A 25622-nucleotide genomic window follows, 5' to 3' on the forward strand; every position below is an offset into this window, starting at 1 on the left:
CAAGCAATTTTGTTGATTATGCTTAAGAAAGAAATCAATCCAGCCCATCCTTTCTTACCCATGTCAGCTCTGTAGTGAGTGAAAAGTGTATTTTCTGAGTGAAAGTGTATTTAGTCACCCAAGTAAGCCATTAAGGCTCAGAGTATACACAAAGAACAGTTGAATAAGATGCCACTTAAATAGTCTTTCTTGTGAGCATATGTACACTTTCAATAAAGTATATTTATTGATGATACTTCCTTTGGAAATGCAACTTTTTAAACTTGAAAATAAACAATTATGAACACTATTAGCTCTGCTGCGCTGAAATTATTTAAACACAGCCCAAGATTTGAAGTAGGTAAATTAGGAAATCAAAGATAACAGAGATGGGAAAGACTTGTTAGATCATTTAGATCATACCACTTCCAATAAAGAATTGCTTCCTACTTCTTCTAGTCCTCCATTCCTCTAGTAATCCAGTCCAGTTTTCAGTGTCACTAGCAATGGAGTTTCAAAGTCACCATGATCCTAAATCTTGTATGAGGGTATAACTGTGATTCTGAATTATACAGATTTGGGGATGATTCACATTGTTTGGTCAAGCTCTTACATTTTCTGCTAGGTTTCTTCATTTTAGGTCTCATATTTAATCATCAGATGATGATCTTCTGTGAGGTTGAAAGAGCAACTCAAAATGTTACAGGTTGCTTTGTCCCAGTACAATTTGCTTTATTACTTGCATGATAAATGTGGTTGCAGACAATTTAGGCAACCCATCCCCTCTGAATAGCAATTTTCACCAAAGTGCTCATTTGGCACCGCTTATGTTACATCAGAATTATGTCAGATAATGATTTGTATTTATTTTTTATCATTTCTCTTTAGACTGTATGTTATTAGCATCAAAATGGGACTTAACCTAATTATATTTAAGTGCAGGCAGTATTCAGCAGATCAATAATTTTCAACAAATTGGAATTTTGCTCAAAGTGTCTGGAGAGATCACCTTGAACACAGTCTTCTGCAGTCATTTAAACTCTATTGCATAGTTAAGTATAGAATGAAAATGTTCCCATTGTATAAGTATGTGCAGTATATGTTTTTTACTTAAATATTTTAAATGTAAATAAATGTTTGATTCAATATGCATTATTCATTATAATTTTCCATAATGTAATGTTAAGTGAAACAGTGTTTAAGGTAAATATATATTCCAAAACTTTTGTAAATGGGTCATAAAATGGATGTGACTTACAAGTGTTGAGATCATTCTCCAGGATCCTCCACCTCATGGGCTAGCCAAAACTGGAGGAAAAGAGAACATAATCTTCTCTCCCCTTGACATGGATAATGAAGATGAGACCCTCTGTTCCTCCTCTCCTCTCACTTGAAAACGGAGATCCCAGTGGTGTCTATTCCTTCCTCTCTTTCTCTATCCAAGGGGAAAAGGTACAGTGACCATATTTCCCTACACTGAATATGGGGCACCTGGTAAAATTACTCATATTTAAGTGAGTTCAATGGCAATCAGTCAGAACTATGCAGTACAAACATTCAAATTAACATCAAGTTGACTGAGCCTCCATTAAAAAGAAATACTGTGTAGTTGGATTCTTTTTATTTACCTTCTTATCTTTAAAGCTTTAGGGTTTACACGGGGAAGGGTAACACACAGACCCCCCCTTCACAGGGAGACGTGACACACACACTCCGGGACATCTCTCTCACACAGGGGTCGTAACCAACCCACCCTGCCCAGCACTCTCTGCCCTCCATGCATGGCTGGGCATGTTCCTGAGGCAATGGGGGGTGGAGAGAAGGGGGCACACAGGGTCACATTCCTCCCTTCCCCCCCCCTCCCGATTTCTGCCAGGATTCATACCAGAACATGGCCAGCAGTAACCTTTCGGTAGTGTGTGGGAGGGAAGGGCCAGGAGCTGCTTCTAGCCGCAGGGATGGAGGGGAGGGGGTAGGGATGACCTGGCCAGTATTTTTGCAGGGCTCTTCCCTCCCCCCAGCCCCACACCCTGTGGCTGGAAGCAGCTTGTCCCTTCCTGCCCGCACAGTGTTGAAACACAGCTAACACCTCCAGGCTGCTGCTGGCTACTCACATAACCCAGCTGCCTCCGGCTATGGTGCGGGCAGGAAGGGGTTAAGCCCTAAGAGTGCATTGTGCACCAGGGCTTCAGCAGCCAAGGAGTCTGGCCAGAGAGGTGGCTCAGGAGGAGAGGGTGCCTAGGGGATGGAGCTGCTCTGCGCTCCCTAGGGGCAAGACTCAGGGTGACGGCAGGGGTGGGGGTGGGGCGGGAGAGCAGCTGAAGAGGGTACTAAGCCCCTGCCCAGGGGGCTGCTGCGGATCCTGAAGGTTCAGGGCGGGGAGAAGCTGGAAATCGCTTTTCCCTCTCCCCGGCCCCACTCCAGAGCCGGACACAGCAGGGGCTGCACTGACTGACCGAGGGGGAGCGGCCTGGCTCCATGCACTGCAGCTTCACCCTGCCACCAGACTTGCACTCCCCACCCGCATCGTGGGCCACTGGACCCTCCCACTCACCGCTGGTGGGTGGATGCCTGGTGAGCAGGATCTGGCTAGCAGCAGGACCTGCCAGTACTGATGGGGGAAGAGGCAATTTGCCCATTTTTAAGAAACGGTCAGGACACCTGCAGGAGGCCTTAAATATGGGACTGTCCCATTCAAAACAGGACATCTGGTCACCATAGAGCGAGCGACCCAAAGGAGGGCTCTCTATTCTGACCACTTCTCTCACAGGGGGTCCTAGGAAGTCAACTCTTCTCCCTGCGTAGAAAGCTCAGTCTTGGGAAAGGTGCTGTAGGGTAGAGTTGTCTTCCTCTATGTCTCCTGGCAGACCACATGAGAAGAGAAAGAGGGTTAGGATGGAAGGAAGTAAACAAAGGTGTCTTTGCTCTTTTATAGTGGCTCTGACTGGCCTTAGGCCCTGCGTACTTCCCATCTGAAGCACCGAAACATCTAGTGTATTAGCGCTCATTATCATGAAACATTATGCATATACAACTCTGCCTGAGGTAGCACATTGAATTGATCACCCCTTTCTTTAAATGTTTAATTACTGTACTTTTTCAATGGCAGTTTCAGTACTTTTCAGTTGCATCTGTGAATGTATTGGCTCCCTCTGGTGGTTGACTGAGCATTTGAAAAATCCTACTTGTTTCAACAGGAACTCCATGTAACTTGATGGATAAGTTGGTTGAATGCAGGAGTCTATATAGCTGATGCAGCACAAATTCTGAGAAGTCTTTAAATACTTTTGTTAATCTGTTGTATATTGTCATCATCGCCTGCATTCGCACAAATATTTTCTGAGAGTGATACATGTGCATGTGATGGGGCAGAGAGGCTGCCATGCAGACAGTGAGAGGGATAAGGAAAGCTGGTGGACCCGCTGATCCTGCCCTGCTACACCTGTAGCCAATGTCAAGTGTGGAGAGGAAAGCTAAAAAGAGAACTAGGTCAGTTTGGGGATGACCAGGAAGGAAAGCACAGCTTGGCTTCCCTTTGTAGCCCAAGATCTAGTGTGCTTCAACAGCAGCTGTGGGACCTACAAGTTGTGGACTATAAACTGCAGCATGTTGGGAGAACTTCCTGGTTCCTGCCAGGATGTACCTTCTGCCCTCCCAGCAGGAAGTTTCAGCACTGACTGAAGCTGGGAGCATGAGGCAGGCAAGCAGAGAGGAGGCTGATGGACTATAATCCTATTCTATGCTTCTTTACGGAATAAAACCTTGTTCCTGGTGGTTTGTCTGACTGAGTCTGGTCTGAGGTGAATACACACTGACACACAATGCAGAGCACACAGAGGAGCCTCAGGCCCAGTTTCCCAAAGCTGAGTAAAAAGTCACAAGGCAGACTTTCCCTATTTTGAACAAACTTATACTGAGCCAGTGAGCAGGAGGGGGGCTACACCTTGATGAGAGAGAAGCCTGGTTGCAGTCCTGAGACAGAGCTCACTTGCTAGCTGGTTCAGCCCTCATAGAAGGGACAACCAGAGCCTGGGAGACTGGTGAAAGCTGGACTGTTTGGGAGACAAGCCCTGAATAGAAGGGTGGGATCCCACTGAAGGTTTGTGGGATGACCTGAGCTGTAGTTCTTTTGTTCCCATTACCTTTGGACCTTAATGCCCTGGAAGGGGTAGGGCTGAAGGGTGGACTGGACCTCACAGATACAGAAATGTACTAGCGGAGACCCATGGCTAGGGGAATTGGCCCTGAAGGGCCACAAGGGGGTGCCATGCTGGCAATATGGTTAGTGTTTTTTTTTGTCATCTTGCTGGTGAGAAGATGCTTTCCTAGTTACCACTTAGGACAAATATTATTGATCTCAGTGGAGCTAATCGTGATTTAAACTGATGTGAGATCTTGAATCAAGCCCTGAGTCTTCTATCCACAGTGAGCATAAAGGGTACGTCTACCCAGGCTGCAGTAGCGAGCTTCCCAGCCCAGGTCAACGGACTTGGGTTCATGGGGCTCTTGTAAAACTCTAAAAATAGCTGTATAGACTATACCCATCCCCATCCTTAGGCTTCAGAGCCCAAGCTCCAGCCTTGACAGTGACTTCAAAATGCAGACTACGCAGCTATTTTTAGAGTGCTACTGTGAGCCCCACAAGCCAAGTTTGTTAACCTGGGCTGGGCGGCTTGCTGTCACAGGCTGTGTAGACATACTCCAGCAGACCTTACTGAGATGCTCCTGCATACAGTTCAAGTTTTGCTGGAAATAGTCAGGCAAATATAGAGCCATGTTTTGTGAAATCTCATTGATGGTAAAGCATGTGACTCTTTCCCCCTCCCAAGTTCTCTCTAGTTTTATTTTACTAAAACAATTCACACAGGACCATCTGGTTCCCTGATTTATAATCACAGCAATCCCACTGAAGTCAACGGACCAGGTTATCTTCTCATTTTGCACAGGTATAAATCAGGAGTAACTCCACTTGATTCAGTGAATTCAAGCAGTGTAAAACTGTAAGTGACATCAGAATGAGGTCCAAGATCTCATAAATACCCATCATAACTCTATGCAATCGATGGAAATTCTGTGGGAGTTTGGCCTGAGACGAGAGTGATGATTTTGTGTTCTGAAGATGCAGTGATTTATTCCAGGCGTGTGGCTTTATTCTGTGCTTGCTGATATCCCTTTGTGAGGGGGTGTTGCTGACCTAGTTTGGCTAGGTTTAAAAATCAGACACTAGCAAATGTTGGAGAAGCAAACAACTAGAAGCTAACAGAGAAGTTTCTGTGGGAGTTTGCAAGTGGGATTTTGGGGAATTTTTTTCCTTTTCCTTTCCTTTCCTTTTTTCTAGGAATAAGGTGTAGGAAAAGAAGACAGTGATGGCTACTGAGACAGCACTAGAAGTGACCTGAGGAGGAGCTGAAACAAAGAAGATGGTCAGATGCAGAAGCTGTGGGATGTACATCATCCTTGAAGGGGTGTCCAATAGAAACTACTTACACATGAACTATCACCTGATAGAACTCATGGCAGAAAAGATCCAAGGATTTGAGATGCAGCTGGAGATGATGATGATGGAATTCAGATGGGGATTTGAAAGTATAACACAGGAGAAAAGAGAGGAGGTGGCACACACAACTCAAGATTTACAGACACCTGCCGAACAAAAGGAACTGGAAGGTGGACTGCCAGAAGAGGAGGATGATCCATGGAAGAATGTGACCATGAGGACAAGGCTGAAGAAGAGACCAGCTAGCAGTGGTGAATTTGAGTTGAATAACAGGTTTGCTGCACTGGGGAACAAGGAGGAGAAACAGGCAGAAGATGGGGTGGTAAGGAAGAAAAGAAGGGAAGCCAGTTCCTGCAGAAGGGAGGAAGAGATGGAGATATCCAGGGACTGGAGCCTAAGGAGAAATGAGGATGATGTACAGGGCACTGCAAGAGAGAATAGAAGACAGACTCATACGAGCACCACAAAGAGACAGGTCTATGTGATAGGAGACGCTGTACTCAGAAGAATCAACAGGCTGGTACCAGACCAGATCCAGAGAACCATCAGAGAAGTGAAGTTCTGGAATAGCCTTCCAAGGGGAGCAGTGGAGGCAAAAGACATATCTGGCTTCAAGACTAAGCTTGATAAGTTTATGGAAGGGGTGGTATGATGGGCTAGCCTAATTTTGGCAATTAATTGATCTTTGACTATTAGCAGTAAATATGCCCAATAGCCTGTGATGGGACACTAGATAGGGTGGGATCTGAGTTACTACAGAGAATTCTTTCCTGGGTGTCTGGCTGGTGAGTCTTGCCCACATGCTTAGGGTTTAGCTGATCAACATATTTGGGGTTGGGAAGGAATTTTCCTCCAGGGCAGATTGGCAGAGGCCCTGGGGATTTTTCGCCTTCCTCTGCACCATAGGGCACAGGTCACTTTCTGGAGGATTCTCTGCACCTTGAAGTCTTTAAACCACAAGCTGAGGACTTCAGTAGCTCAGACATAGGTCAGGGATTTGTTACAGGAGTGGGTGGGTGGGATTCTGTGGCCTGTGTTATGCAGAAGGTCAGACTGAAAGATCATAATGGTCCCTTCTGACCTTGGAGTCTGGAGTCTATAACAGAAGAGTGTGGTCTCAGCCAGGAGCAAGGATATGAGATGTGGATGTGAGATTGAAAAAGTTCCTGATGGGAGCAGGGAAAAATCCACTGATGGTGCTGCATGTCAGGATGAATGACACTGCTAGTTTCCCTCTGGAATGGATCAAGAACAACTACACTGGGCTAGGAAAGATGCTTAGAGAAGTGGAAGCTCAGGTGATTTTCAGTGGAATACTTCCAGTCCCTAGAGAAGGAAGGCAAAGGTGTGACAAGTTAGTGTAGATCAACAGATGGCTCAAGGACTGGTGCTATGAGAAAGGTGCTATGAGAAAGATAGATTGTTGGGAGGCATTCACAGATAGAAGACTCTTCTTAGCTAATGGACTTTTGGGGTATTAACCTTCTTGGATCAAGGCTGACATGAGTGATAAGAATGGCTTTAAACTAGGAGATGAGGGGAGAAGGTTGAGAGAGACTTGTGAAATCTCCACATCTGGATTTAATATATAGAAGCGGGAAAATCAGTTAATGAAGGCATACTGAAGGATAATGGAACACCACAAGGTAAGAGTATGGACAGCAAGGTGAAAGGAAGTATAAATATTGATTGGAATAGTAGTCAGGGAGGTGTAACAATTAGTGAAAGGACAATATCTAATCTGGCTAGAAAACTGGGCGAGGTCTGAGGGAAACAACTGAAATGCTTGTACACAAATGCAAGGAGTCTGCGTATAAAATGAGTGAACTGGAACTACTGATGCAGGAGGTCAAACAGGATATTATAGGGATTACAGAAGCATGGTGAAATAACCCTTTAGTACCTGTATTCCAGTCATGAGGGGATGTGCTGATAAGGGGAGATAGGAATAAAGGTAAAGGTGGCTTGTATATCAACGAAGTTGTAAACTAAAGAAATAACTAATCATATAGACAAAAACAACTGGTTTAAATCAAAATCACTTTAGTAAAGTATTGTAACAGAGACTCTGTTAGGATAGTGTTAGGATTCTGCTTTAGAACCCTATGGTCAGCCTTTAATATGGCTAGGGATGTCTTGAATATTATTAGAGAGAGAAATACTTTTGGGAATTGTGTCAAAATGGGAGACTTTAATTTTCTGGGTAGAGAATAGAGAATAAATGTTACTAATACTGGTAGAGCTTAGTTATTCATGCATGCGATAGATGATAGTGTTCTTCATCAAACTGGCACCAAATAAACAGGAGATGATGCAGTTTTAGGCTTGATTTTGATAAGTAGTGAGGATATCACAGAAGAGCTAGTAGTAGGAAATAACCTTGGATCAAGTAATCACAAGCTGATTCATTTTAAATTAAATGGAACAATAGTCAAAACCAGGTCATTAGCTATTGTGATAGACCCAGGCCAGTTGGGTACAGCAGAATAGCAGAAGGCAGATATACTGGCCACTGGATTAACAGTTTTCTGTTCCCTGACTGACCAGAGCAGGGGCTGCTCCAGGCTAATGAGAACACCTGACTCTAATTAACCTGCAAAGAGTCAGGTGAGGCCATTCAGTTAATGTGACCACCTGACTCTGATTAAGGCCCTGCTGTTACTATAAAAAGGGCTCACTCCAGTCAGGCAGGGGAGCCAGGGAGCCAGAGGAGAGGAAGTGTGGCTGGTTACTGAAGACACCCTCAAACCATAGTTAAAGGAGCCCTAAGGTAAGGGTGAAGAAGGGAAAAGCAGGAGAGCTGTGGGGAAGTGGCCCAGGGATATGTAGCAACTCTGGCAGTGAAAGGTTGGCTGCCAACAACTGCTACCATTAGGGTCCCTGGGCTGGAACCCGGAGTAGAGGGCGGGCCCAGGTTCCCCCCCAACCCACCACTACAGGAACATCTCCTGGGAGGGGAAGTCAGGTCCCTGTCAGGACAGGAGGCTGAACAGAGACTGTGGGAGTTCTATCACCAACCTCCTTGCAGCCTATGATGAAAAGGGCTCAGTAGACTGTAACCCTGGCCCTAGAGAGAGAAGGGCTACGTGGAGGGTCACAGTGAGCCACTGAGGCTAAGCATAAACCGCCTAGAAGCGCAGGACCCACAGGAGCAAGGTCAGAGCTCTGCCACAACTATGTTTTTTTATTTTGAAAGTGCAGACTGGGAAATTAAGGGAATTAGTTAAATAAATCAACAGGGTTGAAGAGCTCAAGGACTTAAATATGGAGGCCTGGAATTTCTTCAAATTAGCTATACAAAAACTAGCTGAAATTTCACCTAACTGGATGAATAACCACTTCAAAAAGGTTACTAGAAGTAAGTAGAGAATCTATGGGGCATGAAAGAAGGCATTGATCAGCAAAGAAAGTTACATCATGGAGGTTAGAAAATGTAGGAATAAAGTAAGAATTGCTAAAAGTCAAGCCAAGGAAATTAAAATAAATAAAAGGTTTTTTTTAGTTACATAAATAAAAAAAAAATAAGGAAGGAGGAGGATGGGCTGCTATGCAGTTTGAATGGGAAGGAGATTAAAGATAGTCTAGGTACAACTCAAAAACTAAATGAATACTATGCCTTGGTTTTCAATAAAGATGATAATATGGGACGTGCATGAAAGCAGTATGGTTGATAGATATGTGTCTAGTAATGGAAATTACCACATCCGAGGTGGAAGAAACACTTAAAGAACTTAATGCACTCATATTGGGGGGATGAGATAATTTCCATCACAGAATATTTAAGGAATTGGAACATGAGATTGCTAGTACAGTAGAAAGGATTTTTAATAAGTCTATCTATTCATGAGTAGTACCATATGATTGGAGAATAGTTAATGTTGTATCTATAGTTAAGAAAGGAAAAAAGTGATCTGGGCAATTACAAAATAGTTAGTCTGACCTCCGTAGTATGGAAGCCTTTAGAACAAGGAAAGAAAAATTAGGTAAATGGTAAAGGGGATGTAATGCAATATGGTTTACCAAAAATAGAATATACCAGACTAACCTGATTTCCTTCTTTGAGAAAAGAACTGATTTTTTAGCTAAGTGCAGTAGGTCTGATGTACTTGGGCTTCAGTAAAGCATTTGACATAGGAAATTAGCAAAGATGGGAATTAGCAAAAGACTTGTAAGATGGATAAGGAAATGACTAAAGAGGACAAGACAATGGGTTGTGCTGAAAGGTGAATTATTAGTTTGGGGAGAGATTAGTAGTTGAGTTCCTCAGGGACTGGTTTTGGGACCAACCTTATTAAATATTTTTATCAATGACTTTGGCACAAAAAGTAGGAGCATGCTAATTTGCTGATGATGCAATGTTGAGAGGCATTGTCAATACAGAGGAGGATCAGAATATTATACAAGACGATCTGGATGATTTTGCAGACCGAAGTGACAGAAATGGGATGAAATTCAATAGTACGAAGTCATGCACTTAAGGTTTGATAATAAGAATTTCTGATACAAGCTTGGGACTCATCAGTTGGAAGCAAAAGAAGAAGAAAGACAGGGTGTGTGAGTTGATCACAGGGTAACTATGAGCCACTAATATGATGTGGCTGTGAAAAAGGCAAATGCCGTCCTAGGATGTATCAGGCAAGGCACTTCCAGTAGAGATAGAAAGTATTATTGCCATTGTACAAGGCACTGTTAAGACTTCATTTGGAATATTGTGTATAATTCTGGTTATCCATTTTCAAGAAAGGTTAATTTAAACTGGAACAGGTGCAGAGAACAACTAGAGGCTGTTATGGGGAACAGATGGCCTATCTTATGAGAAGAGACTGGAAGAGCTTGTCTTGTTTAGTCTAGCAAAATAGCTGAGAGGGGATATGATTGTTCTCTAAATACATAGGGGATGTAAATAGTAGGGAGGGTAAAGAGCTATTTAAGCTAAGGGACAATGCTTTTGACACAAGAAGAAATGGATATAAGCTGACCATGAGCAAATTCAGGCTATAAATTAGAAGGTTTCTAACCAGCAGCGGGTGAAGTTCTGGAATAACCTCCCAATAGGAGTTGTGGAGGTAAACAACGTAATTAGTTTTAAGAGAGAGCAGGACAAAGTTGAGTGCAGTTGTATGATGAGGTGCTTGTGACGATAAGGGGAAAGCCTCAATAGCCCTGTGGCTCACTTCCAGTTTATATCTTGTATTCCTAAAATTCATGCTTCAGGCTTTCAGCCAGCCACCTGTGGGGTCAGGAAGAATTTTGCCTCCCATACCTAGTGTGTGTTGGGTTTTTTTAATCTACTTCCAATGCAGTATCAAGGATGGCCATGGCTGGAGATGGGATCTTGGACAGAGTGGGCAAGGGCTCTGAGGTGGTACTGAACATTCTCTCTTTCTCAGATACTTGGTTGGTTGGTTTTTGCTCAGGGGGTCAGGGTCTAACTGATCACCATCAGTGGGGTTTGGAAGCAGTTTTCCCCCAGGTCAGATTGGCACTGACCTCTGGGTTTTTGGTTTGTTTTTTGTTTTTCCTTCCTCTGTAGCATCTGGGTCATTTGCCAGAATTATCTGGGTCTACCTCAATCATTTCCCTGCCACTGTGAGGGCCTCAGGCACTGGTGCACCTCAGTCCCTCCTAAATCCTGCCTGTGGCATGTAATAGTCTAGGCTCCAGTGGGCTGTGGTGCTTTGGTCTGGTTTCAGTTGCTGGGTTTGGTGTGTGGATACTGGGTGGTGCTGGTGGCCTGTGACATACAGGAGGTCAGACTAGATGATGTGGTGGTTCCTTCTGTTGTTCAATTTTACAACTATGATTGAAACCATTGAGCTCAATGGGACTACTCACTTGAGTAAAGTACATATGTCAGTGTTTAGAGACCCAGGGCAGGATGTGGGCCATTTTCTGTACTCTCCCCTTTGCTGCTGCTTTTAAGTCCTATAAGTCCATTTTAATCACACAGGATTTCTGCATATTGTTTCAAATAATTCACAGAAAGTTAACTGGAGAAAACTGTAAATAACCTCTGCCCTGCTTCTAATTTCTCATGGTGTTCAGGTGTTCCAGAAGGAATCAGGTTATTTTTTTCATAGCTGTCCTTCTCACAGCTTTACTCATATATCAATAAAATGTATTCCCAGGCACGCTGGTCTCTTGGCATAATCATTCAAAAATACCATCTGTGCTTTGCTGGAGACTTTATTCTTTTATGAAACTGGCAGTGGTGACAAAGTTCATTTGAATTCCCAATATTCATAATCATCAAACAGTCTGAAATTCTCTTTTTAGATCCAGCTTTTTACATTGAGAGAACTCCTACGGTAGAGAAAACGAAATCACTTATTTTTCCCAGAGAGGGGAATAAGGGATGCTTCCATATGTCTCATGGAGCATCCTCCATCTCCTCTCACATTTTAGTCACCAACTCGATAGCTAAGGAAAACCGGATGAGACTCCCTTTAAAGCCCGTCAGCACTTGCTCTTCAATCAGCAGTACAGATTGTTGTTGACTTTAAGAAAGCACATTTTCCACCCAGGGACTAAGTACTCTAAACAGATCATATTTACAAGCTACACTAATGACATAGGAAGATATCTTAAATCTTTGGATGGATTCCACATCACTGGCAATGTTTAAAGCAAGAGTGGGATGTTTTTTCCAGAAGAGATGCTCAAGTCCTGTGGCTTGTGTTATTCAGAATGTCAAATTAGATGATCACAGTGGTCCATTCTGGGTTTATAATTTATGAATCTATGAAATCATAAAACACTTCTCAGAAAAAAACCCACAGCCCAATATCTTCCCACTCTAAAGCTGAATTACTTCCCCTGTTCTTAGTGTAAACTGGGCTTAGAACAGAGCATGAAAGTTTCTTTTTGCCTCTTCCTGCAACAACTGGATGCAGTTTTCTCCATTTCTGCTAGGCTTCTGCAGCTTTTGAAGATCTAAATATAACAGCAGGAAGTTCAAACACGCTGAGCCCTTTGTTCTGTTGAGTCTTTCCATGCTGAACTTTTTTTTTTAATCTACAAGTTCAGGTACACAATATAAATCAAATAGTTGGTGGCACAATCACTTCCCTTTCTGTGCTCATTTTAAATCTGCCTGTCAAAAGTACCAGATGGCACAGAAGGGCATAAAAGCTCTGGGACTGTTACTGCTCCCATTGAAGTAGATGGACCATAGTGTAGTAGTTAAGAGGTCCATCTCTCACTATAAACAGAAGAATTGAAATCCCATATGTCCAGGGTCTCTTTTTAGCGGGCAGTATTATATTCCTCCTCAGTAATATTTTTCTGATATGTGGAATTACAGAGCTTATGTGAGACTAGCTGATGCAATTAAATTTCAGTGCAGTGTGTCTGCGTAAGGATCAGAACAAGGCAGTATTCTTCAGTGTGGGTGAAGCTGTTTGAAAAAACCAAACCAACACAAGAGCTGGTCCAAACCTCAATCCAAATGTGACTGAAATCTGAACTTACTTGAAGGTTTAACTTTATTAGAAAGAATAATTACTCTTCCCCTCACCCCTGCCCAATCTAAGGACTATTCTGCCTGTAACAGAGTGCTACGCTGGGACTTAGAAGATCAGGCTTCAAGTCTTTTCTCCACTATGGTCTTCCTGTCTGATCTTGGACAAGTCACTTAGTTTCTCTGTCTCAGGTCCCCACCTGTAAAATTGGGATAAGAGTATTTTCCTACCTTCAGAGGGATGTTGTGAGGATAATGATATTAAAGATTGTAAAATGCTCAGGTACTACAGCAATGGGGTCCTTGGATAGCATAGATCCCCTACCTTTATCATCTCTTCCCAAAATCCGTGGGCCTTAGTGTGTACTTGAAATGTGGAGTCTGCCCACCATGCCTGGGCAGATTGCCCTCCTCAAATTCTGCCTATTCTGGGATTACCTTGAGACCAAAAACACATGGACCAAATTCTTTTCTGGCATAACTACACTACACCAGTAGAGAATTTAGCCCACCATACATGCTGCTTCAGCCCAGAACAAGGTGAGTGATATAGTTAGGTAGACCTAAATTGTAGGTGTAGATCAATAAGGATAGGAGGATAGGGAGATGTATGCCTGATGGAGCCAAAGGATGCCTTGAATTGAGTTGCACAGAAATTATACTATAATTGGGATGTAGGACAGAGAGGAGGGACTCAAAGAATCAAATCAAGGGAACAGAAAGATGGAGTAAGGTCAGAAGACATGGAAAAGAGAAAGCCTTCAACTACCTGAAGGGAGGTTCCAAAGAGAATGGAGCTAGGCTGTTCTCAGTGGTGGCAGATGACAGAACAAGAAGCAATGGTCTCAAGTTGCAGTGGGGGAGGTCTAGTTTGGATATTAGGAAAAACTATTTCACTAGGAGTGTGGCGAAGCACTGAATGGGTTACCTGGGGAGGTGGGGAATCTTTATCCTTAGAGGTTTTTAAGGCCCAGCTTGACAAAGACTTGGCTTGGATGATTTAGTTGGTGTTGGTCGTGCTTTGAGCAGGAGAGACCTCCTGAGGTCTCTTCCAACCCTAATATTCTATGATTCTATGGCGGAGGGGTCACAGAATGGAAGCTACATCAGGTTTGTCTGGGAGGTTTGGTCAGGAAATGCAAGTATAAATTGAAAACAATGTTATTGTGGTATTATATGGAATATACAGTTAAACCCTGTTATCTCGACGGCCTAGGGGTTTGCCAAAAGCCGTCGAGATAACCAATGATCGAGATAAACCCCTATCCACCCCCCCACCCCCTCCCTGCCCCCTTACCGCGCTGCCTGGACGTGGCTGGATCCGGCAAAGCGGAGCCGGGCGGGCGGACGGACGGGCGGGCGGGGAAGCGGAGCCGGCGGGCGGGCGGCAGGCGAAGCCGGGACCAGGTATGTGGGGCGGGGACGGGCAGGGACCAGGTATGCGGGGCCGGGCGGGCAGGCGGGGACAGGCAGGGACCGGGTATGCGGGGGCGGGGAAGTGGGGACCGGCGGGCGGGGAAGCGGAGCCGGCGGGCGGGCGGCAGGAGAAGCCGGGACCAGGTATGTGGGGCGGGGACGGGCAGGGACCAGGTATGCGGGGCCGGGCGGGCGGGGACAGGCAGGGACCGGGTATGCGCGGGCGGGGAAGCGGGGACCGGCGGGCGGGGAAGCGGAGCCGGCGGGCGGGCGGCAGGAGAAGCCGGGACCAGGTATGTGGGGCGGGGACGGGCAGGGACCAGGTATGCGGGGCCAGGCGGGCGGGGACAGGCAGGGACCGGGTATGCGGGGGCGGGCGGCGGGGAAGCGGAGCCGGGCGGACGGGCGGGGGGGGCGGCGAAGCGGAGCCGGCGGGCGGGCGGGTACGCGGGGAACCGCGGGGCTGGGGAGCCGGGGAGCCGGGCGGCTGGGGACGCGGGAAGCGGGCGGCTGGGGAACCGCGCGGCTGGAGAGCCGGGGAGCCGGCGGCTGGGGACACGGTGGGTCGGGGACGGGCTCGAGATATTAGGGTTCGGCAAATCGACATAACGGATGAGAAACTCATAAGACAAAGAGGGAGTTTGGCGGTTCCACTTGTAAACCGTCGACTTAATAGGATTGGCAAGTTAACCGAGGTCGACATAAATGGGTTCGACTATACTTGGCACAAGCTAATGTGCTGTCTTTCTTCTCTGTTGCCTTTCTTTTGTAATGAAATAGAAATGTCTCCTGGTTAATGATATTGTTCCCTTTGTATCTTTCTCTGGCCAAACTTATTGTACTCTACTAAAACTAACTCTGCTGCCTGCCTTCCTGAATTCCTAAAACATAGGGAGTAAATGAAACTTAAGATTTCACCAAAGCCACTTCAGAGAGGAAACCAAACAACGCAGGGAGCCAATAACTCTCAGATTCTGTTTTGGAAGCACAAAACTCCCTGGAATTCTCTAGATCAGTGGTTTTCAACCTGTGGTCCATGGACCCAGTGGTGCTGGAACAATTTTTATAGTGGGGGTGCTGAAGGCGGAAACCATGTATTTTGGGTTGTTATTACTACTTCAAACCAGGATTGTTATTACTACTGCAGCAGCACCCCCAGCCCTCCCAGTTACAGCACCTATGCGGGAGTCCATGAAAGGTGACTATGAAAATAAAGTTTCAGATCCCAGAAAAGGCATTCCATTTTTATGATAATAAATAAATATGTGAACACCCCCACCTAAGGGAAAAGCTCAAACCTAGACGTGTTGTTGCTACCAAAGAAGCCCTACGTTTAGCACCCTTTCTCACGCTGCACCTAATGCTAGCACATGCAACATTTATACTTGAATTCTGTTCAGTCAGTTTTCAGTCTAAGACTTATATGGTTGGGGACCATGGGTTGAATTCCCAAAGGCGTCCACTTCTCTTTGAAAAATTTTAGGAGGCTGCAAATTAAAAAAGGTTGAAAACAACTTTTCTAGAGTTGAACAGAGAAAACCTTTAATTACATTAGCTGAAAAAGATAGCCTCAGAAGTGGTCAGAAAATTCTGACAAAGCATTCTTTTGTCAGAATTTGTCTATTCATCAAGATACAAATATTTCATGGAGACAAAGTTCCAACCAGCCCCCCTGCCTGACACCATGGTAGTCTGCCAGATGATCTGATGGGGAGCTGAGAGCCTACAAGCCCTGGCTCCCAATCTCGCAGCTCCTCAGCAGCCTTGGCTCTGGGGCAGCCGGCCATCGCATAATTCAGTCACCTAAATCATGTGCTATTGTTAGTTAATGATGGCACCAGACAAGCCATCTTTCATTTCTCTCCCTTTCCTACACCTGACAAACTTCTAAGAGGATTCTGAAATCTGCAGACTGGGGGATGTGTGTGTCCCCAAACCAGGATTAAATACCTCCTCAGATTTTAAATCTCATGGTACAGCCTGTTGATTTATTGAATTGTTCAGTAGAAAATATTACTCCATGATAAAGAATCACTGGAAGTCATTCTTCAACTTTCAATGTTTAAATTGTGGGTTTCTCTAATGCCATCAGGAGTTGCAAGCGAAAACGTTCCAAGTAGAAAAGAATTTGAGGCTGGTGTAGGAACATCCAAAAAAACTTTCTCAGCAAAAGGCTGCTAAATAAATACCTTCCTATATTCTACAAAAGAGTTCTTTCAGATAAAAATGAACAAAAAATAATCTCTGAGTGTTCCAGAAACTCTTAAGTTCTTTTACATTTTTGTGTGCAGTGTTGTAGCTGTGTTGGTTCCAGGATATTAGAAAGACAAGATGGGTGAGGTACAGGGCCGATGAGATGGGGCGGGAAGCTGGTACAAATTACCAGGACCCGGTGGTCCGGAAGGGGGCCTGAGGCCCAGCTTCCCCGGCTTTGTTGGCCCTGTTTAGCCGGTCCACCCTTGTTAGGGGAGGGCAACATTTTTTTTTCATCGGGGCCCGAACCCACTCTCGGAAGCCCTGGTGAGGTAATATCTTTTATTGGACAAACTTCTATGGGTGAGAGAGAGAGACAAGCTTTTGAGTTTACACAGAGCTCTTCTTCAGGTTTGGGAAATGTGCTCAGGGTGTCACAGATAAATAAGAGATGGAATAGATTGTTTATCATAAGTAGTTAACACATATTTCATGGAATCATTCAAGGTGAAGTGGCTCGTTAACACCCCTCCAGTTATGAGGGGGGCATGGAGGAGAGGAAAAAGAAAGCGGGTGGGGGTGCAGTTTAAGTGGGTTATAGACTGTTGAAATAAGCCATAAATCCAATGCCTCTATTCAGTCCATGATTTTTAGTGTCTAGCAAAGTTATGAATTTAAGCTCCCAGTCTCATCTTTTGAAGGTGTTGTGCAGATTTCCTTTGAGACTGAGGACTGAAAGGTCAGATGTAGAGTGATTGCTTTGTGAAAAGTGTTTGCCCACAGGTGATATGGTGTTCTTGTATTTTATCTATGAGTTCATTTGAGAGCATAGTGACTGTCTGATTTCACCCGTACAGTTGTTCTTGGAGCAATTAGTGTACTGGATGAGGTACACCACATGTTGTGATATGCATGTGTAGGACCCATGGATCTGGAATGGTCTGTTGTGGGGTGTGTTGATCATCATAGCAGTGGAGCTATGTCTGCAGATGTTGCATCTGTTGTTCTGGTAGGGCCTGGTGCTGCTTTCAGTTGGTATGTCCTGGACTGAGGGGAGTGTAAGGCCTCCGGGGTCTAGAGCCCAGGCCTCCATGCTGCCACCGAGCAGCACCTATAAGCAGCCTGTGTTCTATTGCTCACCACCCACTGTGGACACAGACCATGGGAAGTCCCGCCTCAAGAAGTCTGACAGCAGCAGTTGCATGGTTTCTGATTGGCTCTCCACCCTATAGAAACACAAGAGGCATTCCAGGAAGTGTCCAGGCTACCACGTGGATCTCTTGTGGTTGCTATGACCATTTCTGCACCTTGCTCCTAAACTCCTGGCATCAACCTCAGCTTGACTTGGACTTTGCCTCCTGACCTGGACCTTGAAACCTGACTCTGATCTTTGGCACAGACCCTGGCCTGGGACCTGACCATAAACTCAGTCTCAGGTTTGACTCAGGTCTGATCCTTGGTCTTGACTGTCCTTGTTAGGATCCTAACAGTTTGCCTGGACCACCCTAACCCATGGTGAAGGCCTATATTGGGGGAACATGGAGGCAGTGGACCATTCCAGCATGCCCCAGGGGGTACTGGAGATGCCTGAACGGGTTGGCCACTCTGAGGAGGAGCTCCCTGTGCTTCACGTGCATGTGTCGCCGCTCGCAACAGAGAACCAAGCTCTGCACAGGCACTCCACCCAGCTCCATAATGAAAATGCAGTGCCTTGGACCCAACTGGCACAGCACACCGCAGATAATCAGCTTGTACAAGAACAGGTGTCCTGGCTGCAGGACGAGAATGCTGCACTATAGGCATGCACTGCGGCCACATACCTGGACCCAGTTCCCCTCCCAGAATGTTTTAATGGGGACCACCAAAAGTTCAGGAGGTTTATTAATCAGCGCTGTTTGCTGTTTCTGCTTCGTCCCTAGTCCTACCCACCTGACCAAGCAAAAATTAGCCTCCTAGTGGGGAGATGCATTGCAAGCCCGGCACTGTTGCACTGAGATGCCTTATTGCTGGCATTTTCTGCCATATTCTGTGATGCCCACTGTACATATTTGGCTGAGGTGGCTCTGCAAAAATTCTAGTAGGAGCAGGGACTGGCCTCCTCCTGTGCCGCCCACTTTTGACAACCAGTCTCTGACACTGAGTGGAATGAAGCAGCCCAGCTCTATCAGTTCCAGTTGGGACGACATGAGGAGATTCAGGATGTGCTAGCTCATGTGGAGGCCCCAACCAACTTGGATGCCTTTATTGACCTTGTCGTACACACTGACACTAGGCTCAGCAAGCAATATGGGGAAGGCAGGATGTTGGTGCTATTACGTGGCCCCGTGGTACCTTTTGCCAACCCACACCCCGAACCCATGCAGCTGGACAGCATCCACTGCCATGTGACCCTGAGGAAAAGGAGCTCTGCAACAGGCTGTGTTTCTACTGTGGAGGATCCAGCCATACTCTTGCCAACTGCCCATTCCAAGCTCTAGCACAAACAGTTTGGGAAATGATCAAACCCAGGCCTGTTAGAAGGGATTGGCCTGGCTGAGCCTCAAGATAATGCCCTCCTACTCCTCACCTAGGCACACCCCAGGCATGGTGAGCACTCACTGCACCTCAAAGACCAGGTTTGACTCCTTGTTCCAGGAGAGCCTTACTGAATCCTACCACAGTGGGTGCTGGTGGATTTTGGAGCAGCAGACCACTTCATAGATGCTGATACAGTCCAAGCCTTTTGGCTGAACCGGAATACCCAGAGTGTCCCTAACCTCCTGGAAACTATAGATGGTGCATGCCTGTCATTGGGGACAGTGCCGCTGGAGTTGCCATTCAGGACCATCAGGAGGTCCTTCAGTTCAGAACGATCCACTCACCACACTTCCCCATAGTCTTTGGCATTTAATAGCTGGTGGCATGAGCATCAGGTTAGCTTCTGATGCAAGGTTAGCTTCTGATCCAACACCTGCATGCAGGTCTGCCTACACACACCATCTGATGAACCCCAGAACCAAGATATGCCCCCCTGGCCTTGACCATGGGTCAGGTGGGACCACAACCAGAGTTGACTCCAGAACTGTCTCCTGTGATGGACTGTCCACCCCAAACAAGACAAGGAATTAAATTTTCTGGGACTAGTCAGCTTGGAAAAGAGACTACTGAGGGGAGATTTGATGGAGGGCTATAAAATCATGAATGATGTGGAGAAAGAGAATAGGAAAGTGTTATTTACCCCTTCACATAACACAAGAACTAGGGATTACCAATGAAATTAGTAGGCAGCTGATTTAAAACAAACAAAAGTAAGTATTTCTTCCATGGTCAACCTGTGGAACTCATTGCCAGGGGATGTTGTCAAGGCTGAAAGTATAACTGGATTCAAAAAAGAAAAAAAGTTCATGGAGGATGATCAATCACTACCATTAGCTAAGATGATCAGGGATGCAACCCCATACTCTGGGTTTTCTTAAATGTCTGACTGCCAGAAGCTGGTACTAGATGACAGGGGATGGATCATTTAATGATTGCCCTGTTCTGTTCATTCTTTCTGAAGCACCTGGTGCCAGCCACTATCAGAAGACAGGCTACTGGGCTAGATTCATTGTTGTTCTGATGCAATATAGCCATTCCTAAATTCTTATGGGCTTATGGCCTATGCCAGTAGACTGGAGAGATGGGACTTCCCGGGTATTCAACACACACGAGATTATGTGGAAAATGGCCACTTGATGATTTGAGATGAAATCTATAGTATCCATCAGATACTACAGTGATGAGCACAGAATAAGAATTTAAATAGAATGCATCTAAAGTGCCTAGAAAAATAAAGATGTGCTAGTGATGTGGAGCTGTATTGAGCAGGCACCTCATTGAATCCCCTGAGAGAAGCATGGTCCAGCAGTTGTGATGCTCTCCTGTGATGTGCGTTGGAGTCCCTGCTTTGCAACAGATTTTCTGTCTGACTTTTGGCAAGGTATTTTGCTTCTTCGTGCCATCTGTAAAATGGGCGTAGACTTGAGGTGGCTATTAGTCTAGCTACTAAGCCAAGAAACTGCCATAAATTGGCCCTACCAACCTTTGGTATTGGAAAAAAGGGAGGATTCATAGAGTTGGATCCTGAGCATGTTGACAAGACCTACCAGCCAGATATCTGGGAAAGAATTCTCTGTAATAACTCAGAACTCTCCCTATCTCCAGCCACTGGGGATATTTGCTTCTAGCAGTTGCAGATGGGCCACAAGCCATTGTAAGCAGTCTCATCATACCATCCTCTCCACAAACTTTTAAAGCTCAGTCTTGAAGCCAGTTAGGTCTTTTGCCCCCACTGCTCCCCTTGGAAGGCTGTTCCAGAACTTCATTCCTCTGATGGTTAGAAACCTTTGTCTAATTTCAAGCTTAAACTCGTTTGGGACCAATTTATGTCCACTTGTTCTTGTATCAACATTGGCACTTAATTCCTCTCTCTACCTGCTATTTATCCCTCTGATGTATTGATAGAGAGCAATCAGATCTCCCCTCAGCCTTCTTTTGATTAGGCTAAACAAGCCACACTCCTTGAGTCTTCTTTCATAAGGTAGGTTTTCCATTCCTTGGATCATCCTTGTAGTCCTTCTCTGCACCTATTCCAGTTTGAATTCACCTTTCTTAAACATGAATACCAGAACTGCACACAGTATTTCAGATGAGCTCTGAATGATAATGATAATAACACTTCCCTATCTCTACTGGAAATACCTCACCTGGTGCATCCTAGGATTGAATTCGATTTTTTTCCATGGCCACATCACACTGGTGGCTTATAGTCATCCTGTGATCAACTTCTACACTCAGGTCTTTCTCCTCCTCTGTTGCTTTCAACAACTATGTCTGCAGCTTACAGCATTCTTATTGCTAGTCCCTAAGTGCATGACCTGGCAGTTTGCACTATTAAATTCCATCCCATTTCTATTACTCCAGTGTTCAAGGTTGTTCAGCTCTTCTTGTATGATAGTCCAGTCCTCAGTATTGGAAATATGTCCCAACTTTGTCATCTGCAAATTTTATTAGCACATTCCCACTTTTTGTGCCAAGGTCATTAATGAAAATGTTAATAAAGATTGGTCCCAGGACTGATTCCTGAGGAACTTCACAAGTAACCTCCCTCCAACTTGACAGTTCACCTTTCAGCATGACCTATTGTAGTCTCCCCTTTAACAAGTTCCTTGTCCACCTTTCAATTCTCATATTCATCCCCATCCCCATCCATCCTCACCTCCTTTCTCTTCTCCAATTTGACTAATAATTTCCCATGTGGAACTATACCAAATGCCTTAGTGAAATCCATGTAGATTAGATCCTTTGTCTAGAAAATCTGTTATCTTATCAAAGAAAGATCAGGTTGGTCTGGCATGATCTACCATTTGTAAGACCATGTTATATTTTATCCCAATTACCATTTACCTTTCTGTCCTTAACAACTTTCTCTTTCAAAATTTGTTCCAAGACCTTGTATACAAGGTCTGTAGTTTCCTGGATCACTTTCCCCCCTTCCTTAAAAATTGGCACTATATTAGCAATTCTCCAGTCATAGGATATGACCCCTGAGTTTACAGATTCATTAACAATTCTTAGTATTGGGCTTGCAATTTCATGTGCCAGTTCCTTTAATATTCTTGGATGGAGATATATTCAGGCCCCTTGATTTGGTCTGATTAAGCTGTTTGGGTTTGACTTCCACTCTAAAGTAGCAATTTTTACTTCCATTAGTCATGCTGCCACTACCCCAAGCTCCTCATTACCTTTATTAAAAACTGAGACAAAGTATTTGTTTCGGTGTTAGGCCATGCCTAGATTATCTTTAATGTCCATCCCCTCTTCAGTGTTTAGCAGTCCCACTTCTTTCCTTGTTTTCTTTTTATTTATATAGCTATAGAATCTTTTGCTATTGTCTTTAATTTCCTTTGCAAGGTCCAACACTGCTCAGCTTTTCTCACTCTTTCTCTCACTCTTTTGAGCTGCAGGACGTACCTTTCCTTAATGATCCATCTCATCTTCCATTCCTTATAGGCTTTCTCCTTTCTCTTAACCTGCTTGCTCATCCAGCTTGATGAATAGTAACCCTGTGGTGTTACCCGGGGTTCTTCCAACCCAAAGCTCTTGGTAACTTTTACTCTGTGCGAGGAGGTGTCAGGAAATAAATCAGGGGAGACACAGCCGTCCGACCGATAGATGGCTGGCACAAACAGGACAACACAAGAGTGCTTTCACTTTAAGCTAAACTTTACTAGTCTCAAGCACTTACACACGTCTGCAACAAGATTAGTAAAACACCCCCAACCCTTGATAATTACCAAAGCTGAGTGTGGCTTTTGAGTGATACAGCGGCAGCCCGTCTGCCGCTGGGGAACACAAGATACATCCAGAGGGAGAGGCCAGTCCTAAAATGAGTCCTACCTATCTCAAGCTTTTCCCCCCTATTTATACATTAGTAATTAAAGAAACCTTGTTAAGTAAGCAGTTTTAATGATTGAGCAAGAGGTTCCTTCTGATTATTGATTAACCAGGTGTGGGTCTTTCCAGAGCTTGCAGCCTTGAGACCCCAATAAACATCCCTGAGGGTATATCCTGCTCTTTTCAAATGCATGTATTAGCAACTTTAACACAATTTTTATCAGGGAGGACACGGGGTCAAGCTGCCCTTTCGGTGGCATCCTAAATCCCCCACCCCGCCTGTCTTGGTCAAGCTGAGACTTGCTTTTAACAGCTTGCTGACTAGGCTGTCTTTAACAATAAGCCATAGTGGTTTCAGGCACTTTACTGGTTTGCCAAAGTCTCCCCAGACAGTGGTATCAGTGGATATTAACCCCTGCCATATGATAGGGTATTGACCTTTGTAACTCTGACCCAGGTCCCAATCATATGGTGTGGGTTAGGGTTATAAAGTTAACATGTTGCATGGCAGGGCACAGTATCTACTCTCAGATGGTGCCACAACTGCAGTTGTGATCTGTGTATTTGTACCTAAAAACATAGGTGTAGAAATCTGGGTCCCAAATCTTGGAAGCAGAAAATTGCACCTGTGATTTTTAGAGGCTGCTTTTGGAAATTTGCCACCAAAGGTTACAGGAATTTTTTTAATCAGATGCATGCGATAAAGAATGCTGATGAGTGCACAAAGAGAGTGCAGACGTGCTCATGCAGTTATTGCTATAATGTTAGGCACAATATTAACAAGGCAGGCCCAAAATATTCACTTTACAGAAATACAGCCAAAATAGCCAACTGTTTGTTTGTTTTGGGCTTCCATCCATCTGCCAGCTATTCCTGAACTTCTAAACAGAGACATTATCCTCTAACACCCAAGTGCCACTACTGCACAGAGTGGGAGATAAGTGTCTCACATAGTGCAGGCACTTTACTTCAGAGAGGAAAGATATATACACTATCATGTATATACAGAGCAACAAAGGGCTCAGTGCAGTTTAATGGGATTTTTTCTCTTTTCAGAAGAAAAGAAGAACTTTAGTTTGTATTGTTAGATGGGCAATTTTATTTATTACAATAGAAAATGGTGTTTTTCTCTTTCCATGACAATCACACGTGACAACTAATAGGCAAAAGGACCGAGTCTATTCTTTCCTTTAAAGAGGTAAAGGGGTAAAAAAGAAAACAACAACTTATTCTGGGGGAGACAAAACCCTTTATTGCAAGCTAGCCAAAGGCAATCTCTGTCTAACATCTCGCTGCAGCTCTGCTTTTTAAATAGATTGCAAATTGTGTCATATCAGATGTTAGGTAAACTGAGGACTGCAGATTGCATAGATAACATACATTTCACTGGGGACATTTGCCATCCTTCTTTTCCAAAGGTTATCCATCATTCTCTTAAAAGTCAAAAGCGATCAGCACTAGTGAAGCTCTCTTCACCATAGCAAATGCAGTAACAGAATCAGAATGAATGCATATTAGAAGCAGTGTCTGATATTACAACACCACATTTCATAGTGGGAGTACAGGATAAGGAGTCTCAATTTATATTACACCTGAAGCATGAAATTGCTTCTCTCTCCCCCCCAAATTATCATCTCCTAAAACACATACAAAGAAAAAAGTTATCTGGAAAGTTAATTGTGGCTGGGGAAAAAAATCAATACGAACATACTGTCTGGCACCCTAGACTCAAAAAATTAAACAAAGAATTAAGGCTTCCTTGTGAGGATAGCATTGTCCTTAGGATTATTGCCAGCAAAAAAATTTTTCCTGCTGAACATGGTATAATTTAGGTGCAGTCTTGTTAAATTAATGAAGTCTAGTGCGTGCATGTGACTGGCAAATGAACTATGAATATGTTGATCAATTTGCTCATGCTGTATCGGCCATATAACAATGCTCATTGCAAATCAGACTTCACATTCAGAGAGATGGTACAGCATTTCATGTGATATAACTGAGGCAAGGAGGGGTGAGATAATATCTTTCATTGGTCCAACTTCTGTTGGTAAATGACAAGCTTTCGAGCTACGCAGAGCTCTTCTTCGGGTGTGATACTGATATTCTTACGCCAGATTGTTCCCACTACCTGGTAACACGCATAAAGAAGGAAGGAAAGTGAGGATCCTGTTGTGGAGTTTCCTATGCATCCTTCTGTCAGGGGAGGTGGATTTTGCTCATTTTTCCTAAGGAAGAACTGTGTCTAGCCCACAAACCTCATAGATTCCCTAAAACCTGTAGAGATCTCAAAGATTAGCAAGGCCCTTGAAGCCACATTTCCAGGGATTGCCTGCCTGAGACTACCCTTTACCACAACCTTCCATTAGAGATCCCCATATTCCAGCCTGCTCACCATTCCCTCTCTCTGCCCCTTCTCCTCACCCCCATGTGAATCCCTGGACTTGATGGGTTCAAGGGCTACCACTGATCAATAGGGCACAGTCTGACCTTTTGCTTGGCGGTAGAGTGAAGTGAGTCAGTGGTTTCTATCAGCTCTTAGTAAAGAAAAATCTACCATCAAAATTGGCCTTAACTGGCAACCTTGTCACCCATGTCAGCATAGAGGCCATGAATTCCTTAGAAAGGAGATTGGGACTGTCCTCTCATTCCTAGCGGCAAGGATAA

Source organism: Mauremys mutica, chromosome 2, assembly GCF_020497125.1.
Source record: "Mauremys mutica isolate MM-2020 ecotype Southern chromosome 2, ASM2049712v1, whole genome shotgun sequence".
Classification (NCBI taxonomy): Eukaryota; Metazoa; Chordata; order Testudines; family Geoemydidae; genus Mauremys; species Mauremys mutica.